Raw genomic sequence first — 12,329 nt, forward strand, 5'->3', positions numbered from 1 at the left:
CAGAAAGTTGGGAGACATCAATAAAGAGGATGTTCACAGTAACACACAGGAAAAAATTGAATGCTCTTGAGGACTGGGATAGTAAAAATGGACGGAAATGCATGAGTAAAACAAGAGTATACTTTCTGGTAAATATACAAGGAAGAGGTGGTATAAATACTGGAAAGAGAAAATGAAAGGCGGAAATGGAGCTTCATAAATTTTTATGATATGGTTGTTAGCAATAGCAGGGAATTGCACTAAATGACCCTTCCAAGCATTTGATCCCAATTATTAGCCATTTCTCCTTTATCGCAGCCTTCATCCAAAGATGTCAAAGTGCTCTAGCCTCTGAGCAAACTTGTGAAGAAGAGAGTTATCCCCATTTTTTACACTGGAAAGCTGAGATAGTATTTGAGTTGCCAAATTCACACCTTATTCACTGGATGAACAGGCCTGAAAGCAAATAGCTCCTCTCCAGGGCTATATCCTATGCATACAAGATAATAGCAATACCTACTTTCTGTCATGTGTAGTATATCCTATCGATTTTATATACAGGTTTAATAAACATTCTTTGTTTAGGTATCTTTTAAAATGTCCTCACTTTAGTAAATAATTACTATTCCTGTGTTTTTATAACTTTATCCTCTGCAGGTTCTCTGGGCAACATCAATGTACCAATTCTCTCCATTTTACAGATAGAAAAATTATTAAGAGATATGTGGGTGATTTATGGAAGAGACAGAGGAAAGCCAGAGCAATGGTAGAACTGTAAATCTGATTCTTGTATTTCTGCTCAATCTTTTAGTAGTTACACTTTTTCGTATGGAAAAGAAATATGCTGTCTGAAGTCCTTGGGAGCTTTCCCATTGGTTTTAACAGGATGAAGGCAAGCCCAAAATAATTACCAAATTGACGGTTTGTAGCAATTCCTGAAAAGTCTCTGTTTCGGGTCCTGGTGAGAATTTTTCATGTTTGCTTCTTGTTTGTTTCTTTCATCAGCAAAATGCTTGTAAAAACAGAAGGCTTCAGCAACATACTGATTTTGATAAAACACTTGCTGGGAAATCTTTCTCACATTACAGAATGCAATTTTTAGTCAAATGTAGAGGGTGTTCCAAAAAAGCTGGTGATTCAACCTCTCAGGTAGGAGAGGGTACCTGTGTTGATGTCCAATGAAAAGTTGCATGATTATCCAAAAATGATAGTTTCAGCAGAAACTCATGAGACACGAGTAGGATGATAGTCATGGCTTCTGTGGGAACTATAAGGCATCCAGATTCAAATCTTTGCTCTGTCTGTAGGTGCATTCTTTTCCCCTCCAACTTCAGTGTCTCATCCAAACTAATGGCCTATGAGAAAGGTGCTTCCAGAAGCTCATCCATCCTACCTATTGAGAATACAATGAATCGCTCTCTAATTACCCCGGTTTTTCTCAATTGACTGCGGGAGAGCCTAGGTAATTAGCCTAAATCTTTACATAGCTAAACTTCTATAAGTTGTGACTTGCACCTTTGTCTTCTAAGATTCTTGTTTTCTTCTGATTCTTGAGAACTTGTGCAGAAAAGTAAAATAATTTTCTTGCCTGCTCTGTGTACACAGAGGTTGTTGGTGGGTGGAAAAAAGGCTATCCCTCATAATTTATTATCAAATGATTAATAGAGAGGTAAGACATTCAGTTTAATACTAATGGTAGTATTTGTCCAGTCCATGCCATTATCTCATTCAATTTACAGTGGTTATTAAACCTGTGTTGCGTTGGTATAAACAAAAAGGTACAAAACTTCATTATAGTGTAGCATGTATTGTCTTTTCTTTTATTAAGTGACGGAGCCGGAGGTAATGGCTCTGAAGAGAACTGGTTCTTTCCGGTGTTTTGGAGCACAGCTGCAGACAGGCATCTTCAGCTTTTCTGCAGGATGGTAAATATTCATTAAAGCAACCAGAGTAATCAGGCACACAGGTAGCTCCAAACTGCAGGGCTACTTCAAGCTGTGACAAAACAATGAAATGCAGGGGGATTTGGGAAAAAGGAGAAAACGGCAAGATGTTTAATATTTCACAAAATACACAGTAACATTCTTCATCGTAAGAGGATATTATTTTTTTTTTAAATCATCTAAATCAACCTTAGATGAAGAAGTCTTCAACTGCATACATAAGGAGTCTACATAGTACTCTGACACTGGTGAGGGAAAAGTATATAGTAAATACCTATTTTATAAGTAGATAGAAATAAAATGACAATGCCCATCTTATCAGAGTTACAATCTGCTGCAAACGCGATGCTGCAAGTTTTTCTCAAGTGGGAGTCGTCATAGTTAGTCACTAGGGTCAGCGGCATGGGTTACCTTGAGGGATCAGGTCCTACATTTAACAGTGAATAATGCCACACAGATGGAGGATGAATGTTACGGCCATTAGGGGCACAGTGGTAGTGCAGCCTCATGGTTAGAAGGTACAGACTTGAACTATTAAAAGCACCAAAATGTTAATAATGTTAATATGCACATCTCTGCTTCTCTCTGGATTTAAAAAAAAAATAAAAGGCAATTATATTAGCATTTCTGGGCAGTGTCTAGAGTAGAAGCTGAATGAAAAGTCACCAGTGGAGGTTTTTCCTGTTTATTAAAACAAAACAAAACAAAACACAAATTCTTAAGAAAAACTCCAAGGGAAATCAGCAAAATTACACAGGATCAGGAAGGAAATTTCAGGTAGAAAATTTGGTGTGGAAAAAAACTAATTAGCAGCTGGGGGACCCACTTGATGAGTTGCTGTTATTAACTAAGACCTCCAAAGCAAATGTTAATGTGTTAATTAGAGGCAGGGTAATAACGTCCTAGATTTCCCAGTGGGAAACAAAAAACCCAAAACAAAACAAAAACAAGGCAATTTTTTTCTGGATATAACTGGCTGAAAACAAACATGGCAGCAAGGGAACACTCCCAATACTGCTGCTTCATTTTCTGATGTGTTTTTGCAGCATTGCTACCCTAATGGTAACACAGACCCCCTTACCCATGGTGACTAGGTGGGAGAATGGGATACAGAAGTTTATTTATCTTTCTAGAAAATCAAACAAAATCTCTGTCCTGACTGGTAGCTTTGATCTCTAGAAAGAAAGGAAAGGTCCCACACTGGCTTAGTTAGACTGGTTCCAAGTAAGAAATGGAAATTAAAAGGAAAGAGGAGAGATTAATTTTCTGTCCTGTTGGTACAAAAAGACAAGAGAGTCAGGAGACTCTCAGATGGAGCCATAGTGTGGTGGCATGGGAAGTAAAATTCATGATCTATCCTAAAGGGCTGTTCTTCCCATCAGAGATTATTTTCTTCTCATTTTATTTTGGCTTCCATGATAGAAATCAACTTTTTTTTTTTTTCCCAACCAAACCACAGACAAACTTGTAGCTGAGCCAAAGCATATGTTTTAAAACTGCATTCTGTTGAGACCAAGCAGCATAAAGGGATGGAGTTCTTATGGACATGTAGAAACGCTTGAATTCTTTGACTTACCTTCTGTAGTTTTCTACCATTTTGATGCCTTGAGCTGTGTTGCACACTTTTCTCAGAAAGGCTCAAGAGAGAAGGAGGGTGTTCAGGAGTATGCACTACTGGGGGGGCTAGCTTGTGGGACAGGCAGGGCTGGAGCCACAGCGCTTACCTTCCAGGAGTGCACTTGGTGGCTTTCCCTGTAGAGATGCAGCTTTTCATCTCTTCCAGTTGTGAGGCAACCCACGGTCCTTATATTTTCATTTAGTCAAACTGGTATTGAAAATTTTTATTTTTTTTTTAATTTTTTTATTTTGTCCTTACACAGTTCTGGTTCTTTGTCATTAATCAGATCAAGTCAGCTTTTTGCAGGAACTGTGACAGTAGCGTCATCACTCTGTTCTCTGTCAAATCACTCCCAAAATCCCTTCAGCTGCTTTGGTAAGCTTACACTTTTTCTGTAGAGCCCCTTGATGTGTAAAATGTATGCGATGTTTTGATCAAAGAAGTACTTGTACTTAATGCAAATTTCAACACACTTAGAGCAGTCAGATGTGAATGTATAGATCTAATCCTCCTGATCTCCACTGGGCCCATGGGACATCAGTCCAGCTAGCAAGGAGGGCAGGGATGATTGGCAAGGAATATTTTAACTTCTTTATTTTATTTCAAGACTGTGTTGAGCCTTATCCATTTGTGATAAGATTAACTAATGTTCTGAACACCTATTGTCTAAAAGGTTACAATGACCGCATTTGGGAAAACATGTCTTTTTTTCTTCCACATTTTTTTCAACATCTGAGCAAATGGCAAAAAAAAAAAAAATCTCCTTTCTAAAATCCTCTTGGACACTTTAAATGGCATTTTAGACATCAGAGAAAAAATTTCTGTAGATTTATCTTCAAACACAGAACCAAATACATCAAGTAGGGAAACTATTTTCTGTGGGTATTAATGGTCATTGCTGACCAGCCTCATATTCAGTGAATGATTTTGAACATATGTGAATATTGATTCTTTTAATGTTGTCTTTATTTTCCAGTCTCTGTTTATTGAACTGTAGTATCTACAAATTTGTTATCAACCTAATTTTTAACCCTAGGTGGAAGGAGTTCTGACGAGACGATGTGACCAGTCATCTTGGAACCTGTCCTGGAATCATGAAGACTTTGATTTGGATTTTAGGAGTGGGATATAGGACTTGTACTTGTTCCATATGCCTTTTGTCTGGGTTATAGGGTTCTCCTCATTTCCCTAAAGTTGTGGCCCCAGAAATTTACTCTTTCTCTCCTCTCTAACGAAAGAGTAGGGGATAGGGGCTCCAATTGCTCCATTGGACCAGGTGTCATTGGCTTTGATAGCTGTGTTGCACTGTGGGACATGGTGAAGAGGACATGTTCTAGCACTGTTATGGGTTTGTGTGGCAGGGGGTTTTGGTAGCGGGGAAGGGGCTGCAGGGGTGGCTCCTGTGAGAAGCTGCTAGAAGCTTCCCAGGCTCCAAGTCTGGACCTGCCTCTGGCCAAGGCCGACCAAGTCAGCGATGGTGGTAGCACCTCTGGGAGAACAGATTTGAGAAGGGGAACCTGCAGTGAGTGAGGGGAGTGGAACATGAGAGGAACCCGTCTGCAGATACCGAGCCGATGGAGGTGAGTGGTGGAACAGATGCCTACTTGCAGGCTGTGGAGAAGCCCACACCGGAGCAGTCAGATGCCTCCCAGGATGGCCATGACTCCATGGGAAAGCCCACGCTGGAGCAGTCTGTGATTGAAGATCAGCCCACGGAAAGGACCCACGCCAGGGAATTTTGTGAGGAACTACAGCCTGTGGGAAGGACCCACGCCAGGGAATTTTGTGAGGAACTGCAGCCTGTGGGAAGGACCCACGTTGGAGAAGTTCGTGGAGGACTGTCTCCTGTGGGAGGGACCCCAGGGTGGAGCAGGGGCCGAGTGAGGAGTCCTCCCCCCGAGGAGGAAGGAGCAGCAGAGACAACGTGTGAGGAACCGACCCCAACCCCCATTCCCCGTAGAGAGAACCGGGAGTGGAGTTGAGCTGGGAAGGAGGGAGGGGTGGGGGGAAGGTGTTTTAAGATCTGGGTTTTACTTCTCATTATCCTTGTTTCAATTTGATTGGTGGTAAATTAAATTGATTTTGTTTCTTCCCCAAGTTGAGCCTGTCTTTTGCCCGTGACCATAACTGGTGAGTGATCCCTCCCTGTCCTTGTCTCCACCCATGAGCCTTTCTTTATATTTTCTCCTCATCCCACTGTGGCTGGGGTGGAGGAGTGAGCGAGCAGCTTCGTGGTGCTTTGTTACCGGTTGGATTTAAACCATGACAAGTACTTACTTCTGGGGTGGGGTGAATCTTACTATCCTGTATCCTGTTTCAGGGGCAATCCCCTTGCGTTACATTTTCCTCTTGTTAAAAAGAGTTACTTTAAGTTATAGGCAAGATACCGCTGACCTGGATGAATTCATTTTACGATCGCTGCATAGAAAGTCCCTGCTGTCTACATGAAGTCATTACTTGGGAACCACTGAATGAGTGACCTCATAAATTTAAGTCAGCCAGGAGGTAGAAGGCTTCTGTCATTCCTCTAATTTGTTCATCCTGTGCTGCTTCGAAAGCTGGAATAAAAATGGAATAAAAGAGGATTGTAATTTTCTTGAGTTCAGGTCCTTGCTCTTCAGTTGCCTGATTAAAAATTGATCATTTATTCTCATTCTGCAGAGAAAGGATATTGCTGTTGCACAAAGTTTTTGAAGAGAGCCTCTGCAATGGACAAAATATGGAGCTAATTATCATAGCAGATATGTTTAGAAGACAGTGATGCACTGGAAAATACTTTCTTTGCAGGATTGTTGAACTTGTGAATATCCTGTTCTTTATCCTTTCAGTACACTGGCTGACATTCATTGGTGTGTACATATTTGCAGTATAGAAAAAGAGAGATTCTTCTGTATTGTCTTCTTTTCCATGTTACATACACAGGCATACACAGTTCTGCCTACTGGTTTTCTCAGTACAGGCGCAACAGCTTTCCGTCTTTTGAAGCCGTTCTGTGAAGTGTCTTTGTATCTGACTACCTCAATACCACACCTGAGTTTATTTACTTTGTAGGAAGAATATTGCACACACATAAAAAAGAAAAAGATAAGAGAGAAGACCTGTGGTTTTGACTTAAATCAGTGTGTTTTGCTCTGGAGGACTAAATGAGTTGATTGCGGCACATGTGGGAGTGAGTTCATACTTTACAATAACCTCTGAAGAACAGACCACATTCCTTAACAATTGTGTTCTTATATATCTTCATGTTGTCTGCCATTTCAGTTTGATGTAACAAGCACTGAAAAACACAAATATTTCTCTTGGGTTCCTGTATTCTGAAAACAATTGCTATAACAGAAAGATTGCAGCCAGATGCATTTCATTTTGCACAAAGATTTTTGTTCTTTGTGGCAATCTAACACTCTTGTATCAAAGTCACTATTAGTTATAGAAAAGTGAATTGACAGCAGCTGAATCATCTCTAACACAGCTTTTAATCCGAATTTGTTCTTGAAAATGTTACTCTCCGCCCAAAAAGAAAAAACTGTAATAGTTTTAATTTTTATTGAACCAGTTTAAAAAGTATTACTTAGCTTTATAAAATAATTACTGCATTGAATAAAGGCTGCTTCGGGAACAGCAAGAGAGGAGTGTACCAAATTATGGACATCTCTTTCTAAAAGAGTCAAAATTTCTTTCTTATGGATGTCCGCCTCTCTAGAAAATTATCTGGCTGCGTTGGTATGCAGGAAGGGAAAGAGGCTTGTAAATCAGATCTGGATTGCTTCTTGTTATTTATTTAGAAACATTTTTTGCACATCACGATATTAACTTTGTAAGAATATTACATGTCAGCATAATACATATACAGGATATTTAACTGGCAAAGAATTTACAAGTTAGAAGAAGCAGTGCAGAGTTAGGTCTTTTTTTCTGCTCTGAACTTCATGTGGGGTTTAGTGTTATTTCTTGTTTTGATGCTTCCGGTTCTAGCCTGTAAAACAGGCATAGTGATTTGATAGCTATGGGAAGATATTGAGAGTTACAATTGCGGGAGGTTCAGAAAAGAGATTGAAGCTGCCTGAATATTGAAGACAAAGTGTATAAGCCAAGGTTTTTTCTCTTTCTTCATACAGCTGTTGTTTTCCCAACCCTCTTATCTGTATCTTAGAAAAAAACTCCTACAGTTTCAGTGAAGGGCTGGAGTTGTGCGTAATGGAGAAGCAAAGATTTCCTTACTGTTTTGTTTTGATGTTGCTAGATCAGCTCCTGCGTCAGACTTTTTTTTTTTTAATCTGTTTATGTTAAGCTAGATACAGTCTGAGCTGCTTTGTTTATGTACCAAGCAGGTGCAACAAGTGTAGAGATTTTTCAAGCTCCTGTTAGCTACCCCAATGCTGTCTTTCACTATGATTTAAATCAGATTAATGCAACCAAAATGTAATAAAAATAAGTGATAAATTTGTAACAAAATATGGAATAAATATATAATTAAAAGACCGTTAAGACATTTGAGAGGTTTCATGCTTAAAAAGCAAATTCTTTTCTGTGAGGTACATATTGATTGCCCTTTGCTGTAAGGAGAGGAGCCCTGCAATTTTTCTGAAAACAGAAACTCACATTGCTTCTAACCAGATGCCAAGGAAAATCTAAGTATCTGCAAAGGATATTGTTTTCCTTAGGTTCACATTATGTGAAATCATATGTAAATATTCTGGGAAACATGATATTTTGGAAATTTTTATATATTTTGTCATTGTTATGATTTAGTAAGGGAAAAAAGCTCCGTGAGGATATCAAGGTATTCCAGTGACTAGCTCAGAAACTCGGAAGCAGCTGCAGAGCCACCAGTTGAAATTCCTGGGTAGGCAAACAAAGAGCCGTATGCTGTTTGCAGCGTTTCTTCCAGATATTAACATCCACTTGGCATGTATACTTCTCCTACCCTTCCTATAGCAAGAGACCACTTGTAGGCTTTAGTTTTATATGGTTATCTGTACATGTTAAAGAGTGTCAAGCTCTGTTAATCTTTATAATGTTTTAGAAGTGAGAATTCCAGAATAATTAGAAGCTTTCTAGTACATTGAAAAGCAATTGTCTTTGTTAAGGACCAATTATGCCAACAGCCATAATATAATATGGTTTGTGCACGTATATAATGTGTGCATTGCAATAATGTTCTTACATGCATGTGCACATGATTATAACATGCTACTGGGAGGGGAAAAATGCATATGGTAAATGTAAAGAGTATATGTAACTAGTGCAGAAAGTAGGATTTCACTGTAGTGTTATTAACTCTAATTTAAAACAACAGTACATTTTAGAGAAGTTTTGAATTTAGCATGGTTTTAGATGGCTAGTTATACACTAAATAGATTTCTAAAAACTTCCAAAATTTTTCAATAGAAAAAGAGAAACAACTTACAGCAAATCCCTTCAGAGAACCTGGCTTCTGGTTCCATTTTCAGTTTGCCAAGTTGTCCTGGTTTCAGCTGGGATAGAGTTAATTTCCTTTCTAGTAGCTGGTATAGTGTTATGTTTTGGATTTAGTACCAGAATAATGTTGATAACACACTGATGTTTTCAGTTGTTGCTAAGTAGTGCTTATACTAAGTCAAGGTTTTTTCAGCTTCTCATGCCCAGCCAGCAAGAAGGCTGGAGGGGCACAAGAAGTTGGGAGGGGACACAGCCGGGACAGCTGACCCAAACTGGCCAAAAGGGGTATTCCAGACCATGTGATGTCATGCCCAGTATATAAACTGGGGGGAGTTGACCGGGGGGGATCACTGCACGGGAACTTACTGGGCATTGGTTGGTGAGCGGTGAGCAACTGCATTGTGCATCACTTGTTTTGTATATTCAAATTCTTTTATTATTATTATTATTATTATTATTATTATTATTATTATTATTGTCATTTTATTATCATCATTATTATTTTCTTCCTTTCTGTCCTATTAAACTGTCTTTATCTCAGCTCATGAGTTTTACTTTTTTTTTCCCAATTCCCTCCCCCATCCCACTGGGTGGGGGGGAAGTGAGCAAGCGGCTGTGTGGTGCTTAGTTGCTGGCTGGGGTTAAACCACGACACAAGCCATGCACAGCTTTACTTAGCCATGTTATAAAGCTGAGACTGACCTTATAATTTTTTTTAATTAATTCTGAAGTTTTTGTTTTGTTGAAGACAAATTGCAGCTAACATTTTTAACCATAATACAGTACAACATGCTAGTGTCTTTTAAGTACCACTGGATCGTGGTATAAATTAGTACTCTTCTTTTACAAAACTCTATCTTTTAATAAAATTAGTTATTTATTTTACAGTTGTTGCTATTTTGATCTCAAATGCATGTGTTCAGTCTTAGAGTTGGATTTCTCTTTTTGAGTTGAAAAGTTTCAAAACAATTATTTAACTTTTTCTAAATATACTCTATTACAAAAAAACTAACTGCCAATGTTTTGTGCACAGAATTACTACCTTACGAAGCTTGCCTTAATGTCGTACCCGAGAGATTTAACCACTGAACTGTTTGAAAGCAGTGTCGCTGTGCATGTAGCAAAGATAGAAATGTTACGTTTAGATAAATTATTACATGAAGTTTGGCAATAGAGCTTCTGGAATTTCAAGTTTATCTGTAATTTCCCTGCAGTGGAGAGAACACCCTTTCTCTAGGGCTGGTGAACAGTTGGAGCAGTTTTATTTACATCTAGCGGAAATTACGAGAAATTTTGCAGCCCTCGTTTTTGCGCAGATAGATACAGTCCTTGCACCACTTCAGTCAGTCTCTGCCTGAGAAGTACTCCACAGGAAACAAAAACTAAAAAGAACAAATTCAATAGCAATAGTAGTGTTATTTTTAAGCTACTGTGCTGAACAATGTCCCCTCAGTAAAAATAATACAAATACTAGACAATTGACCACAATAAATGAGGACTGTTTTAGAGTCCATTATGCTTCTGTTCTCTTTCTTCCACTGCAGCTGTAGTGTCAAGTATTAAAATTACTGGAAAGTCACCTGTGGAGTATTTGATGTCCTTAAATACAGGCTTGGTGATGTTTATTTTTAGGCACATAGATCAACAATCTTTCATTATTTTGCTTTTTCATTCTAAATTAAAGTATTTGTCTTGAATTTCAAGAGACATACTTGATACATTCATTCATGAGCTAAAATAAACCAAAGTGAGCTCACAGAGGAAGAGATTACTATAGGAGAATGGCTTTTACTACTGTTAAACTGGCCAAATATTTGCAGCTTTGCAATGATTCATCCTTTTTCCTCTCTTGTTCAGCAGAATTTTGGAAGAGCAGACTAAGGAAGGAGCTAATGATACTCATAGTCCAAAAGAAGATCAAGTCCTTTTTTGGTGATTAATTTTATCTGAACCAAATCCTTCGTTGCCATAATGTGGCCACAGAAGCGAGCAGAACTGCCCCTACTTATCCCAACTGAGGAGCAAGCCCTTTATCTTATGCTTTTATTCATGTTTATTATTTATTTTAAAATAAGTGCTACTATTTAACATTCATTATTATTTTTATGAAAGGAAATACTCAGGCCTGGGGACCTGTCCTGAGAAAAGTATGGCAACACATAGATTGGGACCATCCTGCAAAGAGTGAGGTTTGGACTGAAAGGAAGCTCATGAGTCAGCAGTGCAGTGCCCTGCTATCACCAACCACCTCATGGCATAAGGCTGATCCTGAGTTGGTCAAATTCAACCACAAAACAGTTAATTTCCCAGTCCTACTCAAGAGTGTGGAGTAAACTAGTCATGGGTGAGAAACCTTCTTTCAGTCTCCACCCCACGTTTGTCTGTGATGTTGTGTTTGCCTTTTTCCCCAGGTTGTACTTTAGGATAAACAGTTCCTTTTCTTCCCTTCCCTTCTTTTCTCCTGTTCTGTATCTACAGGCAGCAGCCAATTCCCCTCTCTCCCTTTAAGATGCCTCCACCCTCTTAAATAGCTTAGTTCACCATTCACTTTTGGGTCCTCTCCCTTGAGCATCTGCAATGCAAAAACATTTGTTCAGGCCCAACTGTCTTTGGGAGTCACTCAAATACTTCTTTCTGAAATAAAAACTAGCTGTAGCGTTTGGGTTTGTGCACTTCAAAGACCACTCACAGGGGATTGTACAAGCAGTTCTATAGGTTTATCTCCCTTTGTCCTATACAGTCCTCCAACATGCTTTACACCCTCAAAAAAAATTCAGTTAAACCTCATGGCAACAGGGAAGAGCCCCAAGAGCACCCAGTAGATGCGTCAGTCTGCTCTAGAGAGGGTTAAGCCCTGAAAACCATGCATGTCATAGAACCATAGAATGGTTTGGGTGGGAAGGGACCTTTAAAGATCATCTAGTCCAACACCCCTGCCATAGGCAGGGACATCAGAAAGCCAACTGTATCCAGAGCTGCATCAAAAGAAGCATGGCCAGCAGGTCAAGGGAGGTGATTCTCTTCCTCTACTCAGCTCTGGTGAGACCCCACCTGCAGTACTGCGTCCAGCTCTGGGAATCCCAGCACAAGAAAGACCCATGGACCTGTTAAAGCAGGTCCAGAGGAGGGCCACAGAAATGGTCAGAAGGCTGGAACACCTCCGCTATGAAGAAAGGTTGAGAGTGTTGGGATTGTTCAGCCTGAAGAAGAGAAGGCTCCAGGAAGACCTTATTGCCACCTTTCAATACAGAAAGGGAGCTTATGGGAAAGATGGGGACAGACTTTTTAGCAGGGCCTGTTGCAACAGGACAATGGGTAATGGTTTTAAAATAAAGAGGGTGGATTTAGACTAGATACAAGGAAGACATTTT

The 12,329-nt window shown here is 39.4% G+C and overlaps 1 long non-coding RNA gene across 1 annotated transcript; it reads left to right on the forward strand.

Annotated features, from left to right (window-relative positions):
* The first annotated feature begins 1,094 nt into the window (after window positions 1-1,094).
* On the forward strand, window positions 1,095-5,626 carry LOC142029550 (uncharacterized). Its single transcript, XR_012649956.1, has 3 exons — window positions 1,095-1,441; window positions 1,808-1,904; window positions 4,577-5,626. It is a non-coding gene; the product is annotated as an uncharacterized LOC142029550 (long non-coding RNA).
* The last annotated feature ends 6,703 nt before the right edge of the window (window positions 5,627-12,329 follow it).

The sequence above is a fragment of the Buteo buteo genome, chromosome 3, assembly GCF_964188355.1.
Source record: "Buteo buteo chromosome 3, bButBut1.hap1.1, whole genome shotgun sequence".
NCBI classification, from domain to species: domain Eukaryota; kingdom Metazoa; phylum Chordata; class Aves; order Accipitriformes; family Accipitridae; genus Buteo; species Buteo buteo.